This window comes from Anser anser (genome assembly GCF_964211835.1).
Source record: "Anser anser genome assembly, chromosome: 8".
Taxonomy (NCBI): domain Eukaryota; kingdom Metazoa; phylum Chordata; class Aves; order Anseriformes; family Anatidae; genus Anser; species Anser anser.
The window spans coordinates 25,415,352-25,438,919 of record NC_139728.1 but is presented as its reverse complement, the minus strand read 5'-3'; the positions used below and the strand labels follow the sequence as shown (position 1 = coordinate 25,438,919).

The following is a 23,568-nucleotide window of genomic DNA, read 5'->3' as shown; positions in this document are numbered from 1 at the left end:
GCCCTGTGGCAGTTTTCTAGGAGAAGCACAGTGTCCTAGACACTCTCTCCTTGTCCCTCCAATCTGTTGGCCCCGAAGTTTGTCCTGGTGGGAGCTGGAGCAGCTCAGCAGGGAAGTGCAGAGATGGGCAGCGCTGGCTTTGGAGCAGGGTCCCTGCAGGGCTCTGGAACAAGAGGGAAAATTCCCCCTCTCTTGTCTCGCCCTCCCCTCCCACCCCGGCCTTTCAGCCCACTTCCTCAAAGAGGCTTTGTGGAGTCCGCAGACCGCAGAGCTTTTTTCTTCCTCCCCACCCTACTCCGCCATTCCATCTGGTGTTTGTTTTGCTGTGCCGCCTCTTGTTGGCTCCATCTGAATACTGTAGGAGTCTCTCGCTGGATGTTTTGACAAGTGGATGCTGTGGAGCGCGGGCCGTGCAGCCTGGGGAGGGGGCCTGCAGTCTCTGAGCTACGTTCACTTCTGCTGGTATACGACGGCTGGGATGCGCTGCTGTCATGGGTTAAGATCTTTGCACGAAGGGACTCTGGGCTGTCCCGGGACGTTGCTCTGTTGTAGAAAAGTGTCTGCCTGGTGGTAGGGAGGAGGCCCTGTGCTGTCGTTTTCTGATGACAGCCAGGAGTGGGCCAGGGCTGACCTTGCACCTTTGCAACTCCAGGTTTGTTGTTGTCCCATCAGCTGTGGGTGGCACAAATAGACACTGAGATGGTTGTTTCCGAATTACTCATGCAAGTGGGATCAGGCCCTCTGCTTGTGCTTCTTGTCATTGCTTATTTATTAATTCTGCCCTTAAGGAAGGTCAGATTTTACTGTCATCCACTCAGCAGAACACCCTTTAAGCCACAAGAGCCCCGTGCAATTAACTGGCCTGGAGCCTTTTGCTCCAGAACATTTCCTGAAGGCATCCAGCATGATGCTGATGGGATTTGCCTCCACTTCCATATACAGTAGTTTGTGAAGGGAGTGAGGAACCAAGTTTTATTTTCTTCACCCTTTCTCTGGAGCTCTTAGGATGCAAGCAGTGGCTGAGCTTGTTCTTTGGCACAGCTTTCAGTCAGGCCCAAAACAGACACGGGGTCGTTACAGCAAATGAGTTATCCCCAGGTCACACATTGCAAGCTGGAAACAAAGAATTTGGAGTTTAAACATTGGGAAATTCTCTGCAACTATCCGTGAGGCATCACCTCTACCGTGGTTTTGCAGGGCTATTTCCATTTTTCCCAAATAAGAGCTAGTGAACGTTTGCTACTGTGGCACTAACAGTGGATCGTATTTGTATAAGGACTTGTTTGAGCAGTGTCTTGATTCTGCTGCCACTGTGTGGTCAAAACCGGTCTGGTGCTTCAGGTATTCTTGTTTCTTACCAAGATTTGCATGAAGCCAGCAGAGTCCTGCATCCTACTTGTGGTTCTCCTCCATACCACTGAAGATGAGAGTAAGTACAGAAATTAATGCCCTCTTTATTTGTGTTACTGGAGCAGCCAGATGCACCTGCAGCAATAAGGGGCCATTGAGCTGTGGAGGTATTAGGGCAGGGAAAAACAACAAACAGTCCCTTACTCAGCTCATAATTTGATACTATGACCATATGTAACAAGTAAATAAAACTGACGTGGCAAGGATAAACCTGCTCATAGACATGTGCCTGAACTCAGGGCCTTGATGAATAGCTGCTTTTGACTGAGTTGTTTGAAATATAAGCAGAAAGGAAGGACTGTTTGTAGGATTTCAGTAATACCACAACTCCCCCTCACCCCAAGATGATGGCTTCTGCTTGTGTTTTTAGGGCTGAAAAGTTATAGATTTCTCACAGCCTTGCACATTGTAGAGGCTTCAGCAAAGCATGCTACAGAACCTTTCCCACTGAGCAGCAAAGCTCTGTAACAAATAATCAAACACAGGTATACTTAAAAAGAAAAAAAAAAGAAAAAAAACCCTTATATTAGCTTTCCTTCAGAAAATAATATAGTAATCATTTAAGTTTTGCCAGTTCAGTAATATCCAGGAGGTTTCTCAGTCATTAATTCACTTGAGTGAATTAGAAATGTTTTATTGTAGTAATAAACAGTGATATGTCTTCAGGGACTTTCAAAGCAAGTAAAGTACAAAACGTAAATTATTCTGCGGTTTGGTTCTGCATTCCTTGTTCATTCAGGATTTTTGCTGGCTTCAAGGAATGAAGGAGCAAAGCCCAAATATTTGTAAGGAAATCAGGTTGAAAAAATTTGCCCTGAGCCCAAAGATTAAAAAGAGTAAAATGTCAGCACTAGAAATTGACAGAGAGAGAGAATTCCAGCTATTAAGGGAACAGCGGCTGAGAATGTCATGTGGTACTTTTATTAACGCAGTACAAAAGGCAATTTAAATAAATAAAAAGTCCTATTTCTGCAGTTTTGGAAAGTCCTTCTTTAATTTAGGTGAAAACAAACACATGTTAAACTGACCCACAGTCATGCGATGACCTCAGGTCTGGACTTGGCTTTACACTTAACAGCAAGGCATGTATGTATTCTCTCTCCCATCTCTTACTTTCTGTGCTATTAAATCCACCATGCTTTTGGGAAGGCACCGTTTCTGGGGGGCTGTGTGATGTCTAGGCTAACACAGACCTGGGCTGGGGTGGGATTTTCCCACTGTTGGGATGCTACAGGCAATACCTGGCCCTCTGCCGCCTTCTGTCATACCCCATTTCTTTCTTGTGCTGACCCATTTGCTCTCTCTCCCCACTGGCTTTGAGATAAAGTGTGTTCATTGCTCTGTGTTTGCAGCATAATGGCATCCTGGCACAAATTGGTAAGTTTGAGTCTTACTGGTTTAGTATTTTTATTTATTTGGCATCTACATGGGCTGTACACTTAAGCATGCTGTGAACTGCAGATCCTGGCTGGAAATTGTGTGACTGCCCTTTGGTATCGTACAGAAAGAGAAAAGGAAGAGTTAGCACCAAAGCTCCAGCCTTAGGTGTAGGTTTGAGGTTGGTTGGAAGCTTTGCAGTCAGAGGGGGCACTTGCAGGGACTCTCTCTTCTGTCAGCCTGCCTATATTAACCAAGTCCCTGGGAACTTCCATTATTTATGAGACTTCGTCTGCAGCTGGCTGTTTAGGCAGAGTAGTGATAGTAGTGAGGGTGAGAGGCATGCAACATTTGCACATAGGATGATTGCATAAGCCACATTTCCTTTGGAAATTGAGCTAAAAATAGAAACACTTTCCAGTGCCAGACTTGTCTGTCGTAACTAGTAAAGGCTTTTTGTCCATTCATGAGTGTGCTGAGCTCCTCATGCCTCTTCTGGGCTAATGTATTTACTTGGCACCCTGGCTATACTTTCATGGGATTTTGTGAAATACTTTTAATTTACCATGATGAGGCATATTGGTGGGCGAGTGAATGGAAAGGTGAATTTATCACATGAACCACTTTCTAGCTCTTTTGAAAAAAATTACTATTTTTTGTTGTTGTTTTAGGTGAGCTCTGGTCTCATCTTGTGCAATATTTCTCATTTCACGGATTGAAATGTTGTATTAAAGCGTAAATGGGTTAAAAAGTGTTGTGTTATCCACTGAAGGAGATGCACACTTAAGGCATGCTGCAGTCAGGGTGTGACAGTATGCACAACAACAAATAAATATTGCGGCGACCTTGCACAAATTCTTGCGTGGAATCTCTTTGCCTTTTCCCCCCGATCCTAGTCTAGGAATGGAAGCCAAAGGGTGAGGAAGAATGAGCCTGTGCTTTGGGACACTGAAAACCACCCACTAGGTCTGAAAATCTACACACTTCTAAGTAAATAATAGTTAATAACGTAAGTTCCTAATTGAGGCTGAAATGCTACCGGAATAACAGTTTCTCCTCTGCACCAGCCCGGGCTGCTGAGCTCCGTGCCTGCTGGAGACGCCACGAGAGGGCAGCAGAGACTGTGCTAAAGGCACCGCCGATCCTCCCCTGTCTTAAATGACTTTGAAACTAGGACAGCATCTGACAGTTGAAAGTTAGATGGCAAAGACATGCTGTCTCTTTTCTAAAAGACCCATTTTTCCCGTTTTTTTTTGCTTAAGGCTCAGCTTTACGTGCGGTCAGGTTTCTCTGACAGTGTTTTGCCTCTGATGTACACACCAGCCCCATGCAGTCCAGCAGAGCATGTACCTTTCTTGGCTAGGTTTTAACTGCAAATAACAAGTTAGGTAAGGTGCTCATCTAAATATGCTTTGGGGCATTCGTGGTGCAGAACCCAAACTGTGTTTCTTAAATTTTTCCCATTACTAGAGATGTTTTGTGTGGTGGCTAGTGTATTCTTACTGTGAGTCAGCCTGCAGTGACACCTCAGGGATTTTTATCCCTTCTGTTGAGTGTGTTCTCAACAAAAAGACAAAGAAAGAGCCTGAAAGCAAGAGTGTCTGTACTTCTAAAACACCATTGCTGCAATTGCAGGGGCTGTCAGGGTCTTTGGCACTAACTAAAGAGACAGCAGGTGAGTGCAACAAGCAGAGAATGGGAAACAGTCCCGTGTCTGGCATGGCGTGGGCTCTGGATGGGCAAGTGGCATTAATTCCTGGCCCCAGCCTTGCAGAGGTCACTTCAGACTTCGTCCCAAGGGGCAATCTGAGGTGCTCTTTTATCTTATTCCTCAGTGTGCAGAGAGTGGGTGAAAAAGTGTCAGCAGGGCACATTTGGGTTTGGCATGCAGAGATTCTGCCCCATTGAATGATGGAAATGAGCGAGCAAAATGTAATACTTTGCTAACTAGCTAAGCTGGGCCCCTTTCTTGATACAGACACCAGTTAATTTCTTAAATGGCTCATTATGGATTGTGTGGAAGAACCAGATACTTCTTAAACGGGTTTTGATGTGGCAAGAGAGATTAGAGTGGGTGAACTGATCAAATCTTGTCCAGTATTTAACTGATTAAAGTAAGCACAGTTATAATTAGAGAGAAGTTATCGAGCATTTTGGATGACAAATCACGGTGCTTACTCCCCCAGACAGCACATTGCTGCACCACCACCCCTGTACGCAGGATTAGCGAAGCACTTTTAATGCAGGAGATGTCACAGACCTTGTAACCTGCCGCGGGTGATGCCACCACAATATATGTGTGTGGGTCTGATAAACTAAGAATTGATTTAAAACTTCTGTTGATTAGGTGGGAGTAGGAGTCTGGATGCTTTTGAAAATCCCTGTGAGATTTTTGCACTTTTAGGTACTTCAAAACCTTTGAAAGTCCACTCTGTAATATACTATAACTTCAGATATTTGTTTCAGTTTTGAAGAAAACCAGCTCCAAAGTCTGCAGAAGGTAACCGTGGCAGCATTATTATTGGTGGCATTTATTCTGTATGAGCAGCTGCAGATTACATTATTTAATATCTGTTTTATCTGTGTTTCAGAACTGATTTTAGTGTTACAACAAAGGCAGGCTTGTCTTATGAGAATCAAAATTATGCTTAATTGAATTCTGCTTTGGGAGTTTCTGTCAATCACACAACTGTGTGAATTGGAAAAGACACATGATTGCAACTATGATTAACTTCTCCAGAGTCGCTCTGAGTACTGTATATCACATTTCATAAAGAGATGTAGTATCTCCAGAATAATTGCATTGTTCTGAAGGGTATCTTTTGAATGTCAAACATAACTCCATTTTCTTTGAGGGGACATAACAGGGATAAGAGGAAGAGACATTCTTAAACTGAAGGTTGAGAAGATTTCTAAAATAGGGTCAGCTGAAACAGGGAGTTATTTAACACATGTAAACAATTAAGGAAGAATTAAAGAAGGGTGTGTGTGACAGCAGGAAGGAGCTCAGGGCCATGTGGTGCAAATTTTCAGAGAGATGAGTGTTTTGCTTGAGGGCAGGAATGGATTGTTGTAGGGATTGACTGTGACACCTGCATCAAATGAGAGTGAAGATAGCATAGTGAGTTTCATGGGCATTCATAATGCTCTGCAGATTACTTGATTTAAGTTCTGGAAAGTCAAGTTGAGTGGCTTTCGCCCGCCCCCCCCCCCCCGTTGCATTACATGGATTCAGCAACAGAAGTTCTGCATTTGAGTCTTAGCTGATTGGAACAGCAGGGGAGACAGTGAAATTAGTAACAGGCAAAGAGATGCTCCACGTTGGTCTTCATCATCATTTAAAAAATTGCCTTTTGAGTGGAAGGGGAAGACGTGTTTTAAAAAGAACTTAACTTGTGTAAGCAAATCCAGGGCTGCCACTTGAGAGTGCAGTTCTGCAGAGAAGCACCTAAAGGAGAAGCTTCATCTGAAGTGGCCTTGACCACCTTCCTCCCTGGGTGCTTCCTACCACCACATTAACAGCGATGTAAGCCAACAGAGGGTTGCCTCCCTGAGAACAGCCTGCACGTGAGTTACCTTCACAGCATCCAGAGGTGGGCAGGTGGTAAATTAGCAGGAGGTACAAACTGTCAGTGAGTAATTAAGAGTGAATGTTCATGGTACTGGAGTGTCTGGGGACTTCCATGCACTGGAAGTACATGTTAGTGCCATGAATTTTCCTGTGTTCCTGCAGTCAGGTAAAGGAAACCTGTGATGTTAAGAACTGCAAACAAGGTTAGTCCAAAAGTCACTGCACTGGAGATCTCTAAATTTGGAGGGCAGGCAATAGGATTTTGCACTCCTGTAGCTAGTTACCCAATGCTAATATTCACTTTGCTCTTATCTCTAAATTGCATCAACTGTCTCCAGTGACATTTAACTTACATATGTGAAGGGATTGGCATTTTTAGATTGTCAGAGTGTTATTGGATGAAAAACCTGATTTTGTCACGGGACATCTGTTTTATTGTTAATTAGATGAAATAGGAAAGACATCAGAAGAGTACACACAGAAACTATTTCATAGTTCCTGCTTAAAATCTTGCTCTAATCCCTTGAAATTAATGATGCTTTGCAGATTTTCACATTTTGATGTGAATTTCATTTAGGAAGTTTCAGGAACAAATGACAGAGAGTTGTTATCCATCTGTGCCTCTGTCTTTACAATTCAATTGCTCCCTGCCATTGTACAGTCTCTCCTTTCAAAACTATCAGGAGAGAGAAGACAACCAAGGAGTTCATTTATCATTAAAAAACAACCAAAGCAGCAACTTATATCATTATCACAGATCATGTTTTGTGCTTATCAAAGTAAGAAGTGCTACTTACATTGTCCCGTCAAGCTGAGTTGATCTTTTTGATAGTTGTGAGTCTGTGGGTGTTGAGATCCTGTTTTCTGATGATTACCTGGCTTCTTGTCCCTTCCTGCTATTTATTTATTTATTTTTGGGCAAGGTATAGCGTAAAGACTCAATCTCTTTCTCTGTTTTCAATTGTTAAAGGTCTGTTGTGTTGATGAGCTGCAGAAGAGGAAGCAGGTATAAAATATGCTCCCCAGGAGAGACAGAGAAATTGTCATTTGTGATAGCTGGTGATGATATGTCATATTATTTCAGGATGAAAGCTGATGAGGTTTCTCAGGGGAATAAGGGAGAATAAGGAATTACGAGCAGCAAACGGGACTGCTGTAATGATGTGGAAGGTAAGCTGGAGATGGGGAGAGACACCATGTAAGGCTGAGGTGGTCACATCTTGCTCACTTACAATAACACATCTGCCACTCTGGCACTGAGTGCTGGGCGGGTATGGAAGACGAGGAAGGTGTGTCGTCCTGCAGGAAGAAGCAAAGGATGCACGCTGCCTTCAGCAGGTCCCTGCTGAGTAACCTCTAGAGCTAGAAAGGAGAAAAAGCTCTTCTGTGGTTCCTGCCCTTCAGAACTGTAAGGAAAGGAACATACAGAGACTGCAGAGTGAGTCGTGGGCTGCACGCTTGGCGTTAGACTCTCAGTGCTTGCTTGGTGCTGGTGCAGGGAGGAGATAAAAGCAGAAGCTAGGAAAGTAGAATTTGATCAAGGGGGGAGTGGATTTTAAGTCCCTAAAGTGATGTTAGCAGAAAAGCGAAGTGACTTTAAAAATGTCATCCTCAGCTGTGCGCACACGGCTCATATTAAATTAGGATTACAGGATGGAATTAGACATTATCACTTTATTATTTAACTTTTTTTTTTTTAATGTAGCATCTGGCCATAAGATGTGCAGTGTATTAAAATGAGGATGTTAGACCATGCTCTTGGAAATGTCCTGAGCTGAACAAAACTAGGCTGAATTTTCCCATTTGCCTGATTAACTAATAAATTAAATTAAAAATGGATCTTTGGGAAGATAAGAAAATATGTGAAAATTGGAAAATACCTCACATGAAAGAAAAAGGGACACGAGAGGAGAAATTTCAATAATGTCAAAACAAAATATTCTGATAAATATAAATGAAACTTTTTTAGAAATGTCAAAATTTTTTTATTGTGGCATTTTAGCAATTTCTAAAATAATTCTGTAACCTTATTTTGGAAGGGTACTTTTAAAAATTGAACTGTTTTTTTGTTCCCCAATTTTGAAAAACAGCAGAATTTAATGAAACCTATCAGTAAAGCCAAAATAAAGGATTTTTTTCCCCTCTTAAAAACATGGATTGAAGAAATTGTTTCAGCTGAATTCAAACAGATTCCTTGTAGTAGACGTGTAAGACATGTGGACAAACATTATTTGGCTGCTTGTGCATTGCATCTATTAAGTTCTGTGCAGCAGGGGAGAAGAGGCAGGGGTGAGGAGACCCATTCCAGGGCTCTCAGGTATGTGAGCACCTGCTGAGGGACAAGGAAGGAGACAGGGTCAGAGTCGCAGGTGGAAACCCTGACACAGAAGATGGGACAAGGTAACGCAGTCCATGGATCTGTGACCTGTGATAACACCAGGACCTGCCAATGCTGTTCACTTGCTCTGTTGTCTTTTCCATCTCGCCCATCATCCTGTCATTCCATCCCATAGTTTCTTCATTAATATTTATGCCTCCCAACTCCTAATACCAGGTGTACACACACATCTTTGGCACTCCAGCTCTGCTATGTGATGTAGATTTCACTGGCCTCTGTAATGAGAAACACTCTAGCTGATTCCCAGGTGCTGTTGGTACCCCAGGAGCTTAACACCAAGTATTTGTTTTCATTTTATTTTACTCCTTTTTTGAAGATTAAAATATGCGTTGTGTTTGATAACCTTGCTATTTACTCAGTAAATCACCCCCCTGAAATTATCAAACTAGAATATAACCACAAAAAAAGCAGAGCTTCTTGCTTTTCTGCATGTAGGTCTTTTGCAGTGAGAGTCCTGCCCATCCTTGGAAACAAACCCCTCGTCTCGTGAAGCAGTTCATAGAGGCTCTATTCCTCCTTGTGTGCAGGGAGCGTGTGTGGTTATTAGAGGGAGGTGCAGTTCTGGAGTTGCTGCACAAGAACAGAGAACCATCCTGTTAGGCATTTATTTTGTGATAAATGTCAGTAGTGGTTACTTTGGTGGAATGCGAGAGAAATTCTGAAGAAGGATGTCTGAGCTAGCTATGTGCTGTTCTCCTGGCTTTGAATGTATAAAACCCTTTTAATTATGGATCAAAATTCCTATCCCAAGACTCTCATAGAATAGTCAGGTAAAAGTTGACTTCTACACTAACCTCATGAAAACATTGCAGAGCCTGCAGAGCCATTATGTATGCCACTTAGAGGGAGGGTCCTGGTCCTCTTTTTCAAGTACAAAGTGCTCATTATTATCCTATTCCTAGCCCCGAGAAGGTTCTTAGTTCTTCTAATATGTAGTATCCATTAACTAAAAATATAGCTCCATTATTCTCGATGCTGTACCCCATCCTTCCTCACTTTTTGGTCTGGGACTCATGCTAGGGATAAACTTGGCAAAATACTTTCATTAGTGTGACTAAGAGAAGCTTACAACATGTTTCATTTAAAAGGGAGCAAGATTGATACCCTTTATTAGTGAGCTGGAGCAATCTCTGCCTTTTCTTCTAAAACAGCTCCATATCTGTTTGGCTCTGGAGTGCACAATCTTGATGAATTGTGAGTTAACTTAATGGAGAGGAAAATGTGTGTAGTGCTGTGTGAGGGCAAAAGGGAGAAATACAGAATAAGAATCGATGGAAGAGAAAAGAGACTTGATGGAAAATGAAATGGCCTCTTCCCAAAAAAGTTGATGAAGAGAAAATAAACAGACTGGCAAGCAGGCTCAGAGAGGGAATAAGAGAAACAAGACAGTCATTAAGGTGAGAGATGGATCACAGGCACAATGTATAGATTTTGATTTTGAAGAGCAGAAAGTGTGGGAATACTTGGATCGCAGGCTTTGGTTCTGGCCCATCTTTGCTCAAATTAAATAAGAAAAGTTCAGAACAGGAAAAACAGTGAAAAAAATCCCCTCCTCCCCTGAAGTATAGGATCTGAAATAAACAACACCGGAAATTTAAAGTCTATTGGCAAAATGTCAGAATATTTTTGAACGTTAGTGTCTTTTCCTGTTGTTCCTGATTCAAAAGCAATTGCTTATGAATGCCAGTTTCTTTATTTTTTTTACCCTATAGATGTCTACTACCTGGGTATATTCAGAGCTGCATTCTGTTACTTAGCTGGCTAAATCTGCCAGGACTGCCGTGACAGTCCAGACTGTCCTGATGGCTTATTAACTAACCTCTGATTTCACAAAATCTACTGCTACTAATAACACAAGGCAGAAAAGACCTTGCTTGGCTTTCAGAGCTGGGCAATTGCCATGAGTGCCTGTTGGGGCTGAGAGGGGAAACACGTGAAAATTGAACTGACTTGATGAGGAAATTGCTGAGAGATGGAGCAAAAAAGCAGGGCTCTAAATATCAACATGCTCTCCTGGCTGTTCCAGGAAATTTTGCTTATAGGGTAATGAGTAGAATATAAAGATCCATCCCAAACTTATAGATGCAATAAATCAAACTCAAATTCCTTTTACTAACTGATATGCATGAGGCTGTTGCATCAGTAGAAAAATGTATATAGTGGTGTTCCATAGAACCTGAATATTTGGCTGTTCACATGGAAAGTAAGGACCATGGAGGACAAACGTGTGTTAGGGAAATCCTAAAACATTTTACCTTTTTTGTCATTTTTATATATGTGTACTATAATTTTATATATAGTCTTTGAAATTTAGAGGTTGTTACAGGAGACTAAACCAAAAACTAACAGCTACATGATGTTCAAATATGTGTACATGTAATGGGCATTAACAGTTATCTCCATGTTACACATGGAAGTTCTGCACCTCAGTGGGATACATTTGTTTATATAGGGATAAATATCTGTCATTAAGTTGTGTTGCGGCAGATGTTGGTGTAAAACAGTGGCAGCTGTGTTCCTGAATCAGGGTGTTGGATATTTGAGCCCACAACGAAGGTTGTGTTTGTGTCCAGTGCTGGCCGGTATGCTTACATTTAGAAAATGTTAGGAGCCATGCCATGATTTTTGAGGTTGAAATTAAATCCCACAGAAATCACTTCTATTTCTTTTCCTCTTTCTTTTCATTTAAAAAAAAAATCTGGATGTTTTTAAGTCCCTTTCCTTTGCAGCCCTGGGAACTAGAAATTGAAGGCGGTGAGATTCCCATGCAAAACCTGGAAATTTAGGAAAAATACCAAATACTTCAAGGTCATGATAAAATCAGTCTGGCAACAGAAATGTTGTTGATCATCTAGTATTTGTGCTCAGGAAGTAGGAGCTGCTCCTTGAGCAGCAGCATGGCCAAAGGCAGGGGCAGTGGGGAGGAGGGCACGCTGTATTTCTGTATCGAGCTGCAGCATCTGTGATGTAAGGAGAGAGCCTGCTCTCCTTTGTAGGCTTATTCTTGATTTAAGTTGCTGAGACTGGAAGAACAGCAGGGATGGCTGGTGGGGAAGAGCGCGGGGCAGGGACTGCGGGGGAGCTGTGGGTGCAGCTGCCTCTGGAGATTGCCCCGACCAGGGCTGCAGCGCAGAGCAGGGCTGGCTACAGCCAATTGCTTGGGGCCTCGAGCAGAAGGGAAGACAGCCCTGAGCCTGCTGTGCTGAGAAGAAAATCGCCCCACCATCACAGAAGCGGTCTGTGCGTGTCGATTGTCACAAATGTGGGTTTCTCAGTAATGGGAAATGGATGCATGTGTTTGAAAGCCCTTTCTTCAGAGGACTAGCAGCTATCATTCAGTAACTCTGTGGGTGTATGCGTATAGACTTGTATATAGCGCAGCAACATTTAACAAGCTCTCTAAGAAACATGGTAGGAAAGAAACAGAACTCAAAATAACTAACAGAAGGTGGAAAGGTTTAAAAAAGGGAAAAAGGAAAAAAAAAAAAGAAAAACCTACAACCCCCCACCCCTCTTCCAACCACCCCCAAAGCAGATGAAGAGAAACTAAATCTTTAAAGATAGTCTTAGATAAAAGACTAAAATATTTATATCACCTTTTTAACCTGAATTTTATAGCAATGAAGTTTAACATATATCTTCTATTACCTTTGTCAAGTTTATGACTAGCTCTCATTTATGGATCCCTTAAATATGTATAAGACAGTTTTAGTTGTCTTGTTTACACGGGTTTTCTCTTCGGGCATTTGTCTCCATCACCGGGTAGCATGTTTATGGTAATTTACTGTAATACATGTATATCAGAGGCAGTTTAAATGACACTTAGCCTTGAATATATTTAAGATTTTTTTTTCCTTTTAGCCACTAGGAAGTCAAAAGATATATGAAAAGCTATTAATTTTCAAATGATAGTAACATAAACAATATTAAAACTTGTATTTGCTCTTTGAACAGTGTGAGGCAGAAATATATAACAAATGGGGCATCACACAGTCAGTTATTAAAGAAGTAAATTAGAAGTAAATTCAATCTTTTCTTTTCACATGTCAAGGATAATCTGGACAGTAGCTTGGTGATTAGAGAACAAAATGTGTCTGATTATTTGGGTTAGCTTTAATCAGTGAAAAAAGCTTTGACTCCTCAGTAAATGTTTGTTTCCAGCCCCGTGGGAGCAGGCTCCCCTGTGTTGTCCAGAGGCATCCAGCTGTGCCCGCAGCAGGTCCTTGCATCGTTGCCGCTGTGCCAAAGAGATCTGAACGGATTGCCTCCGTGCTAGGGGCTGATGATGCGCATGGTATGTGCTATGCCCATGTAGCAAGGAAGAGTTGTGTTGCAAAGGTATTTCTGTGAGTAGACATGGGAAGAAAAACCCCTGCGTGGTTGGGAGCCTGTGCACAGAGTCCCAGCACTGTTTTCCCAGAGCTGTCTTGCCTGGGGTGGCTGAGCTGGAGCAGAGCACAGGCACCGCATGGGCCTGGAATGTGCTTTACCAGTAGTCTGCAGTGCTTTTGGCTATGTGGAAGGGTATGATTTTGCCTGAGGTTCAGCATTTTGGGGCGAATGAACTGTACAGCTGCTGGTTTTAGACTAGACTAGTTCATTCCTGCCTGTAAATAACATTTATGTATCTTTATGAAATATAAAACAATGTCTGGGCACAATGGAAACTGGATTCCCTGATGCATTGAAAAGTGCCTCTAGATGATTATCTGCTCTTCTTGGTGCTGGAAAACCTTTAAAAACCTGCTCACTAATCTTAATCATTTAAAAAATATTGCCATTAGAGAGAGACTATTGAAAGCTAACAACTTGTCCAGCAATCAAGCTCTGTGGCCTTTGGTGGAGTGATTGAGAAAGGCTTGCTGGCACTAGGGAATATCAGAAAGCCCAGCTGTTAATGATAATGGAGGTAGGAATCCTTCAGTACTGCAGAAACTTCACAAAAACCAGTACTACTCCTCTACCCCAGCCCAGGCACTTGTGCACGCCATGATGCTGACAAGAGAAAAGCTTACTATTAGAAATCATTTCCCTGGGATGTGTGTTTAGAGCAAAGTATGATGCCTTTGAACTAATAAAACTCATTTCTGTTGTTTGAACGTAAAGGTGGATACAGCATCCCTGCCGCATGTATGCAAATGTGTAATTGTGGATCATTGAAATGCGCTATATTGCAAGTGCAGAAAGAGCCATCGTGTTGCTTCAGAGGAGGAAGCAAAGAATGAAATTCTTTTTATGAATAAACCCCAAATGAATGTTTGTGCATATGCATTTGTATTTGCTTTCTCTTTGTTCTTTGTTCTTCCTTTAGCGATGCATTTACATACAGACTGCTAGTGATCAGAATGCAGAGCTCCTGTACGGCGGAGCTGTGTGCTGGCATTGATCTAGTGGTCTGTGCCAGCTCAGTGGTGCAAGATTTACTTTAATTTCCTCTTCCCTTTTTTTCTTTTGCCTCTGTGCTTTAAATAAAGACTGTTATTCTGGAAATCTTGAGCAGTCGTAGCTATTTTGTATCTAAATAACCATGACACATTTCTCCCTGATCAGTAACTGCAGATCTCCCAATTTGGTGAGTGCCATTCTTATACATGTTTGAACTTCTCAAAGCTGTTAGCTTGGGGGAAGTTTGAGGTTTGGTTTTCAGTTAGACTAAATGGAGAGTGAGCATTTTGAAGCTATCAGGGTGTGCAGCTGGAGACTGTGTGCTTCTGGGAAGAAACCTCTGATACGGTTTTGATGGAAGGTCCCAAAATGTGGTAAGGAAAGACCAGGAATGTTTGCTCTTCATTTAAATACCAGAGTTGATCAGGACCATGGAGGAAGTTCATGGGAAGGCTCTAGGGAATAATGTAGCACATGTGGCTTGGCCATCCTCTTTTTGTATTGTTAATAACATAGGGCAGGCAAATAATACACAGCAAAAACTATCTTTAGGCGTCTCCTTTACACAGCAGGAAATAGAATAGAGGTTGCCTTTTACTTACTCATTTTCCATGGCAGGAGCAACACAAATTCTTTTATAAAGGAGGAAGATTTCATAAGTGCTGCAGTAGTTGGAGTGTATTTGGTATGTGCTTTTCGTTCTATACTGTAATTGCATAACTGTGCAGTGGTGCAATGGGTATTTACACGGATTGATACAGGGTCAGGGGTTTCAGCCCCTTTGCCTGCTCTCGGTGTGCCTTTCTCCAGTGAATTTATTAGGAAAATGTTCTGTTAAAGAATCAGTAGAACTCATTCGTTTCTATTCTTTAACTGCTTTACGAAACGCACACGTGTTTTCTGCAGGAGAAGCATATGAAGGTTGCAATTATTTTCCAACTACATTTCATAGTGATTATTTTCAGCGCTGCCTTTAATAAAATCTCATACAGGAAAAATGTGGAGAATGTTCTTGGGTTGTGGTTATTTTCTTTTTTTTTTTCTCCCCAAATTTATTTGTAAACCTTAGTTTTCTTTGTGCTCCTTTCCTTTTATCATATCCCCACTTTCCTTTATGTTGAGATGCTGACAAGCTATTTTAATATCCTTGCATAGAGCCCTTCTCGTTGCTCCACAGGTGTGCAGCAGCTCAGCGAGCAAGGCCATGCAGAAATCCTCCCTCCAGCTTTCTGTATTTTAGAAGGAGGCTATGTCAAAGGCTGGTGGCCTCGCCTCGTGCTTGGAGCTTTCTGACCCCCTCCTTTGCAGTTGGGATCCTTGGGCTGTCAGCTGGTTCATGGAGGGGAAGCAGATTCCCCTTCCGAGCTGGCAAATGCGCAAACCAGCATCTCCCCACACAGCAATACCCTCATGGCAGCATGGCACCAGGCTTCCAGCACACAGCAGCATTACAGCCCTGTGCCGAGCTGCATTACCTGGCTAAGCTGTGGTTGTTCCCCTTGTTGCAGGATCCAATGGCGACGTGATGGACCGTGACCGGAGTGGTGCGTCTTGGTGCTGTGATGCAGGTGAGCACAGCAAGGAAGGTTGTCTGCTAGGCAGTCTGCAGCGAGGGGGAAGGAATGCTGCTTTTAATGAAGAAAGTGAGCGGAATTACAAGCAGCAGATTAATTACTTTCCTCAAAAGGAAAATGTGCTTAGTTTCAAACTGGTTGTTCCAGTGAGCCTTGTATTGTATAACACTCACCTGAGACAGAGGCTGACAGGCTGTCCCAACCTTTAATTGACTAATTAATAGTTATTAATTAGTATTCCCTGCAGTTGTAGTCTCAACCATGAGTTAATTGATTCTGATGGGGAATTAAATGTCCCATGTCAGAGATGAGTGCCCATAACAGCATCTGAGGCAGTTATTTCGTGTAATAGACTAAAACAAACCTGTTTTATATGTGTGTGTACACTGATACCAAATTGCACAAACCCTTGGTTTTGTTTATTTAAACCTATTGCTCTTTGCCTGTTGGATAATGTGGTTTGTAAACACTTAATGAAGACACTTAATTCTTATGTAATGGGGAGAAGCAGGGGGAAATGCTATTTTCAAACCCTGTGCTCTGGTACGGGATCTATTTCTCTCCAAAAACCATTGTAAAACCATCTGCTTTTCCAATTCACTTCTGTCATGAGCTAAAATCCTCTGGAGATGAGAGCTAACTGGTAGATTTGGTAGTCAAGTATTCCAGCACTGACAGGCTGCAGTATTTCACAGGAGCATAAATATCATCGTGTCTATTAAGTTTATTAGGTTAAGAGATTTTGGAAAATAACCTCTAATGGGCATCATGACTTGACAGGCAGGTGCAGCTGACAGAACAAACATTAGTTTTCCCGTTCAATTTACACTGTTTTCGATGGTTGAGCCCTCTGCCAGGCAGCAGCAGTGGGATGGCACTGGCTTTGGTTTGCTGTTGTTGTACTGTCTGAATCTTCTTGTGGAGCAGTAAAACTTCTGAAGCCAAAGGAAGCCTTACTAAAGGCTTTTCAGCTGAGTTATCTGTAAGCTTCTCATTAAATTCAAGCTGTCTGCTCTTATTTATATAAATAAGTAAAGCTGATATTTATATTTATCAGCTTTATGGTGTTGTAAGATCTCCTAGCACATCTTTTAGAGTGTAAACATGGCAAATATACATTCATATATTAATAGGAACTATTCAAACTCTGGAGCAGTGTGGGTCACTGTCATATTCTAGTCAATGTGCAAAGCATACAGGATAAAATCCTGACCCTGTCAAAGCTGATGGGTGTTTGCCAAGTAGTGGAACCAAGATTTCATTTTCATGCAAAGAATATCTGATAACCTGGTGTGCCGGAGGTGGTACTTGCTGGGATGTGGAGCCTCGTGACTGCTGCCGTTATACAAGAGGAGAGTGGATTCGTGGTTTTCTCATGACGGCTGTGAATGGTAGACCCAGAAGCGAAATTGTGCAGTCCATCCTCAAAAACACCAACAAAACCTTTCTGTCACCTAGGCACAGAGTATTTTATATTGCTTCATATCCTTGGTTATTGATTAGAGCTCTTGATGGAGGAGAACCAAGGACAGTTTGATCTTCTCTAAAATGATGATTGAGAGATGAATGGGGGGTTGAGAGAAACTGATAAATGGTTCTGAATTTAACACTTTAGGCTAAGCCACTGAACGCCTGATTTCCATTTAAAAGGAAGAGGTGCCCTGCAGGTGAGAAAACAGGGTTCTAAATTATTTTGAAAAATTCAGGTGTCAGGCAATGATGGGGAAGATTTACATGTTAATGGGATCCTCAGCGGGGGGATCCTCAGCACCTTAGAGTGGTGATGGCAGAAAAATAGATGCACCCATCTGCATCTTCAGATGTTATCCCATAAGTTCAAATAGTCCCATACATTTCTGAGACAAAAATAAAAATGAGTAAAGATTTGTGGTTGGACAGATGGCCCACGAAAGAGCCTCATGTTACTTTCAAAACCTTTCCCTAGGGCAGGGTGTCCCACCTGGCCTGACGTTGCAGCAGTTCAAGCCATGACCTCTTCCTGCTGCAGTGTGGGAGCAGGTTTGGGAGGTTTGGGTGCCCATCGCTAAGGCTTGAACTCTGGGGAGGGTGCTGGCTTCTGTGAGTTTGAAAGGAAGTGACAGAGACCAGGAGCGTTTCTGACGGGACGTGACACACGCAGCTGAGCCCAGCTCAGCCTGCCTCTGAGTGAATACTTGCTGCAGTCGCTGTAATTGAACTGCAGGAGAATACTGATCTGGTGAGACTTTATTTTTGGCCATAAACCATATAAGTATGATCTATATGGTTTATATATATGTGTGTGCATGTGTATGGCTTATGTAAATGTATCAAAAAATAGAATACGTATATTTCTGTTTATTATTTCACATGGTTTTCTTTCTTATTTTCTTACATTTTTTTTTCCAATTGGAAATCTTTAGAGTGAGCCAGGTTTTACAGTGAAACAATGCAGGCTGCCTGTGTCTGTTCTTGAGATGTACCTTGTCCTGAAGCATCCCATCAAGGGAATGTATAAAATAGTTGCATATTATGAGTTTATTACATTTCTGACTCCAGCTTACTTTAATAAACTTTGAATTAAACTCAGGCTGGTGACAGAAGCAAATAGCAATAAAGCATTCTGCTGTCATCTTTGTCCTGAAAAATATTTTACATGAAGGATCCAATAGCCATGGCAATAGTTTTTTTCCCTTCTATGTTAATATGCAGGGCCTAATAAGCTTGCTAAACATTTCTGCAGAATTATCTGCTATAGCTAATTCAGCCTAGGCAAGGCATTTGGGCCTGTGGAGCAGCTCTTAGAGATGTCAAGCATTTTATAAATCAGATAATTTTCTTGGTCAGTAAAAGCCGTGGAGATCCAGTGCCTGGGCAGATTGCACTCTTCAATTGAGACGTTAAACTTTGTTTCCTTTCAGAAGCTGTGTGAGTCAGCTCCAGGCAAATCTAAGCATTACGGCGGAACTAAAACAAACATAAAGTGGAACCAATCCTAAATATATTTGCATCTAGATTTTGGCAGACGTTGTTATGGCTTTCTGTATTTTATGTGCCTCTTTAATTTCCCTGTGAAATATTTTTTGGTAAACTTATAAGTTTTTCAAACCACTTTAAGTTGTTGACTCTTCCACTTATGGAAATGATGTCTCTTGCTCCATGACTTTAATTTTAAAGAGAGAGAATGGCTTACAGCTTTGCCTCTACATTAACCTAGGCATCTGCTAGCAAGAATTTTGTGGTCTTGTGAATGCAAAGCGAAATAGATTTTTTTTTCTTAACATGTGAGGATGTGTAATACCAGAGAGAGATTTACAGAGTGACCCAGCACTTCTGAGACTGAAGTCTGGCATTTAACTTCACTGCAAGTGGGACAGGAGCTTGGCTGAAAATAGGAGCCTATTCCAGTTGCGTGCACCTTTTCACTATAGCAAAGTTTTTAGTTGATACAGTTTATATACGTAAGAATAAAGACATTCCTTCCAAAGTGAGTTAAAATAGCTTAAGGACTGCTCTGAGCTTGTCTTCCTCCTTGCTTAGCGATCCCACAGCAGCAAACTCAGCTCATGGAAGGGAGTTGAAATTAGTTTGAACTGACACTAAACTGAGCCTAACCTTTGAGCAGGCCTGGAGTTCATAGGTTGAGCTCCATTATGTCTGTACTCATGAGACTAAATGTCTTGGGCTATTAAATAAATAAATCAAAAGACCTGGGTAGTTATCCAGTTTGTTAGAATGACTTTGGTGAAAGTGCAGCACAGCAATGTGCACTATTGTTAGCATATCTTCTCAGGTCACACCCTTTTCTTTTAAACTGTGGTATCTACAAGATGGCATACAGCTAATGCAAAGAAAATGGCTAAAACATCTCCCTCTCCCCATATCTTTTAAAATAAAGATGCATCAGGCTTTTGGCTTATGTGAGCACTTGATAGTGATAGGAATATTTTTCAATTATTATGAAGAATGCATAAAGAACACTTTGATCTGGTCATCTGAGTAGGTACATAAAATACCAAACCCACTTCTTGTGATGATGAAGTGGTTTCAAAAACTCTTGGTGATGTATTTTTCTTACAGCTTTCAAGGGCAAGGCTCATTAAGAGTGCCACGTACTTCAGGTACTCTCAGTGAGAGATTTGTTTTATTGTTGCTTCACTTTTTGGAAATATGTTGCTGCCCATAATTTGCACACAGTTATAGAAGTGTCTAATTAATATACCATTCTTTCCTTGGGGGGGGAGGCAGTGTATATAATAGCTGAATGATTTGTCATTGACTATATGCGTTGTCTTTGAAGAGGGCAGAAATGCAGGTTATTTTCAGTTAATACGTTAGAAGAGAGCTTCAAGCATTAGGTGCACAATCTATATATATTTGATGAGTGGCCTTGTTTGACTTTTAGCACTGCTTGTATGAGTAAAGTTACTTGTGCTTGCCTGCTTGCAGGGTAAGAAAAACACAGGATAGAAGTGTTGCATATTTATAACAAGCTCGTTGTAGAGACTCTTGGTTAATATGTAAAGACAATATTTCTCTAATAGAGCAATAAGAAGCAAGGATACTTTCCAGTTTTAGATGATCAATGACAAAGTTTTAAGCAAATATTATAATACAATCCTGTCACTAGAAATAGCCATACTAATAACCGGTGATTTTTAAAGGAAAAAATAAATAAATAAATACGAACCACAGCCTCAAAGTTTTGCTTAGTTAAACCAAGCCTTTGCAAAAAGTACTTAGAAGATAGTTACCTGAATACCTTAGTTTTCTGTCAGAGAGGCTCCAGAAAACTGGGCTTTTACTGCACTGTTCCCAAGATTTCTGTATTTTTATGGTTAGAGCTGGGAATATGGATCCCATATTATTTGCCATTGAGTATCTTCTAGGAGGTAGTAGTTGTCATGTATACCATGACAAAATTTCAGAGGTGCTTGAGCTACCTATAAAGGAATATTGAAATATCTTTGCTGTGACTCTCTAATACAGATCATGTGCAGGTTCTGGCCATTAATAAAGTGCACCCCTGGACAAAACTATGGTAAACGTACAATTCTTACTGCAAGGCCTCTTTATGCCACTCCTGCAATATCAGCAGGCAAGGCTCAACATAGGTTACTTGTAAACGCTATAGATTCCTTCATGCTGCTAGGAATGTGCAAAGGAGCTGATATAAATGATAATACAAGTCTAGTGTATTTGGTTCTGTTATACCTAGGAAGCTTTTTGTGCAATAGGAAAAGTTCTTTATGGACATGAAAGCTTTATTATTAAAGATCGCTCTATTTTGGTACTAATTTATTACTTTTTGACATCTTAATTATATTCTGCCCTATAAAGATGTGGTTGGTAGTGCCAAGATTCCTAATCTGTGTCCATAAAATACGTTTTCCTGTTTTTTTCCTCATTTTCATTTCTGTGTAAAACTCATTCATGCAGTCAGACATCAAATTGCAGACAGGAGGGCCTCATCCAGCCTTCCTTGTGCAGGAGGTGCAGAGCAGAGGAATACAGTGGAAACCTTACAAAACGACTCAGCCCCCAAAAGAGTTAAGGGGAACAGACCAAAGCAGTGCCCTGTCCTCTTTTCAGTGATGTGAGGGATAAGAGGTAGTGTACAAAGTCATAAGAAATTTTGTATGAGAGTTAGTGTTATTAGGTGCTACTTCAACCGTGTCTGCTGTTCTGCTTTATGCCCCAGTGAAAAGTCCTTTACATCCCTGAGAATGCTTTTTGGAACAAGGGGAGAACAATAAAAATGAGCCTATTAGTTTCTAAAAGGCCTTATTCCCACGCAAAGAAAGATTTTTAAAGAATTTGGCTTGTTCCTATGAAAAACTGCTCTACTGAAGTTTCACAGATCAAATGTACCGGTCTACAGCTGTACAAATTCTCTTTCACAGAGTATGAATGCTGCAATTTGCTAATGTACATTTTGCTTTTCATAATATTCACAAAACCAGTTTACGGTTCAGAACATTCACAAAGCTGCCATTTTTAAACTTTGCTTCTGAACACATGGCATGGTTTTCCCACTTTTTAAAGCATTTTTTTTTTTGCAGGTGTCTTTTTTACATAAACAGAACACTCTTGGGCCTCAAATGAAGCAAAAGTTTGAAAGGATGATCCAAATATCCAATTGCCTGAACTCCTTGGCCAGAACACCACACTTTTCTATTTTTATTTTCAGTATTTCTGCATGCCCCTGAGAGCATGTTTACTGTGACTTTATATCCTCTGGGTTAGTGAGTGTTTTAATGCAGTTAACAGGGCGAATGAGGGATGTCGCAGTTAATATCCTAGCACTAAGCAAGCATTTCTAATATCTTCCTTAGGTTACTCTGGCCATTGGATAAAATAATGAGTGTGGTGGTCTTTGTGCAGATCAAGAAGAGTTAAGTCCTGTTTGGCTTTCTTTTAGTTGATTATGATTTACCAGCACTGAATTCCAAGTGTAGGTAACCTTGTAGCTTGCTGTGAAAATAGCTGCAGTGGAGAAAAACTTCTCCTGTGAAAACATAGATGAGTATTTTCCATAAATCTATACTTGTCACAGGAGAAGATGAGCAGTACCTCTCTACTAATGCCTAGCAAAAGACAGTGGAGTGTTTTGTCCTTACTGTTGCTTCTAACAGCAATAAATGGCTATTGCACCCTCTCACAGTTCATCCCCGTAAGTGCTTAGAGGCGAATGTCTAAGAGGAACATGAGCAAGGCAGAGGAAATAGTCCAAAGCGAAGTACTGCAAGAGCAGCTGCTTGGATGCCCCATTGCAGGAATTAGTGTATTGTTTTAATGATTCCAGGGTTTGGATGCATTTCTTTGAAGCGCACGCTTGAACTGTTGTTTACTAAACTGTTGCCAAGGCGTTATGCATTGGGGATATTGTTATGGAGGGAAAAAACACATTGCCACAGATGCAGTGTAGTTTATTTTATTTTATTTTGTCTGTCTGTATTGACTCAGCACCATGGCAGCTGTTCTCTTTTCAAATAGCTTTGTTTTCCTGAGGCATAGTCTATACTTATTGCAGGAAGTTGTAGGGGAAGGAGAGCAAGTAAAGGACTCCAAATGAATTTCTGAACACAACCATTCTCACACTATTTCGGAGTAGATTTTACATCTATGCATGCTTTGCAGATGGCCTGGAAAGAAGGGGAAACTTGAAAGTTTTAAGACAGAGCAGTATTCTGAAAGGATGGAGTTACCAGCACCTTTACCTGTGTGTGTCACTCAGGCCTTGAAGTACTGCATGCATAGAGGAAGTGAGCCCGTTTCACAGGTGGGGAGCAGAGGGGTTGCATTTGAGTGGTTTGCCCAGCATTTCAGAAAGTCTGTGACAAAGCTAAAAATGGGATAAACTCAGCCTTGACATTAGCAGCCAATTGTGGGGAGTGCTTTTGGGGTGAGATTTGCATTACTCCTTTTCTAAGCCTGATGCCATCTGAGGAAGGTTTGTTAGGTCTGCTGCAGTGATTTGTGCTCTCACTTGGCTATCTGCTCCGGTCTTCCAAAAATGTAGTACTTTCTCACTGAGGCAAAGCAATACAGACCTTGTTGAAAACTAGTAGGGAAAGCTCTTAATATTGGAAGGATACCTCCTTGTCGGTATAGTACATGCTCCAGAAAGAACATTTAGTATCTGATTAAGGATTACTTTTTTATAGTTATTTTTCTTCTTTTTGATGTATTTTTTTGCTGTTTAGGGCTTTTCCTCACACACATTTTTCACATGGATACAGAATTCCCAAGAAGTTGCTGTTCTTCCTCAGAGAATATTCTATATCTTGGGGTGGGCAGTGAATGTCTACTGGGCACTACTTTAGAGGTGTCACCAACAGACACCCAGTTGGTTAAATACTTGTCGCAGTTAA

At 41.4% G+C, this 23,568-nt stretch overlaps 1 protein-coding gene across 2 annotated transcripts in view; it reads left to right on the top strand.

Annotated features, from left to right (window-relative positions):
- Positions 1–5,994: 5,994 nt before the first annotated feature.
- LOC310903026 (uncharacterized protein) overlaps positions 5,995–23,568 on the top strand; it is a 132,997-nt gene continuing 115,423 nt past the window's right edge. For both annotated transcript variants that reach the window (XR_014587235.1, XM_083845546.1), the window contains exons 1-2: positions 5,995–6,354; positions 15,650–15,709. The gene's annotated coding sequence lies outside the window, so the exon portion shown is untranslated. The remainder of the gene's footprint in view (positions 6,355–15,649; positions 15,710–23,568) is intronic.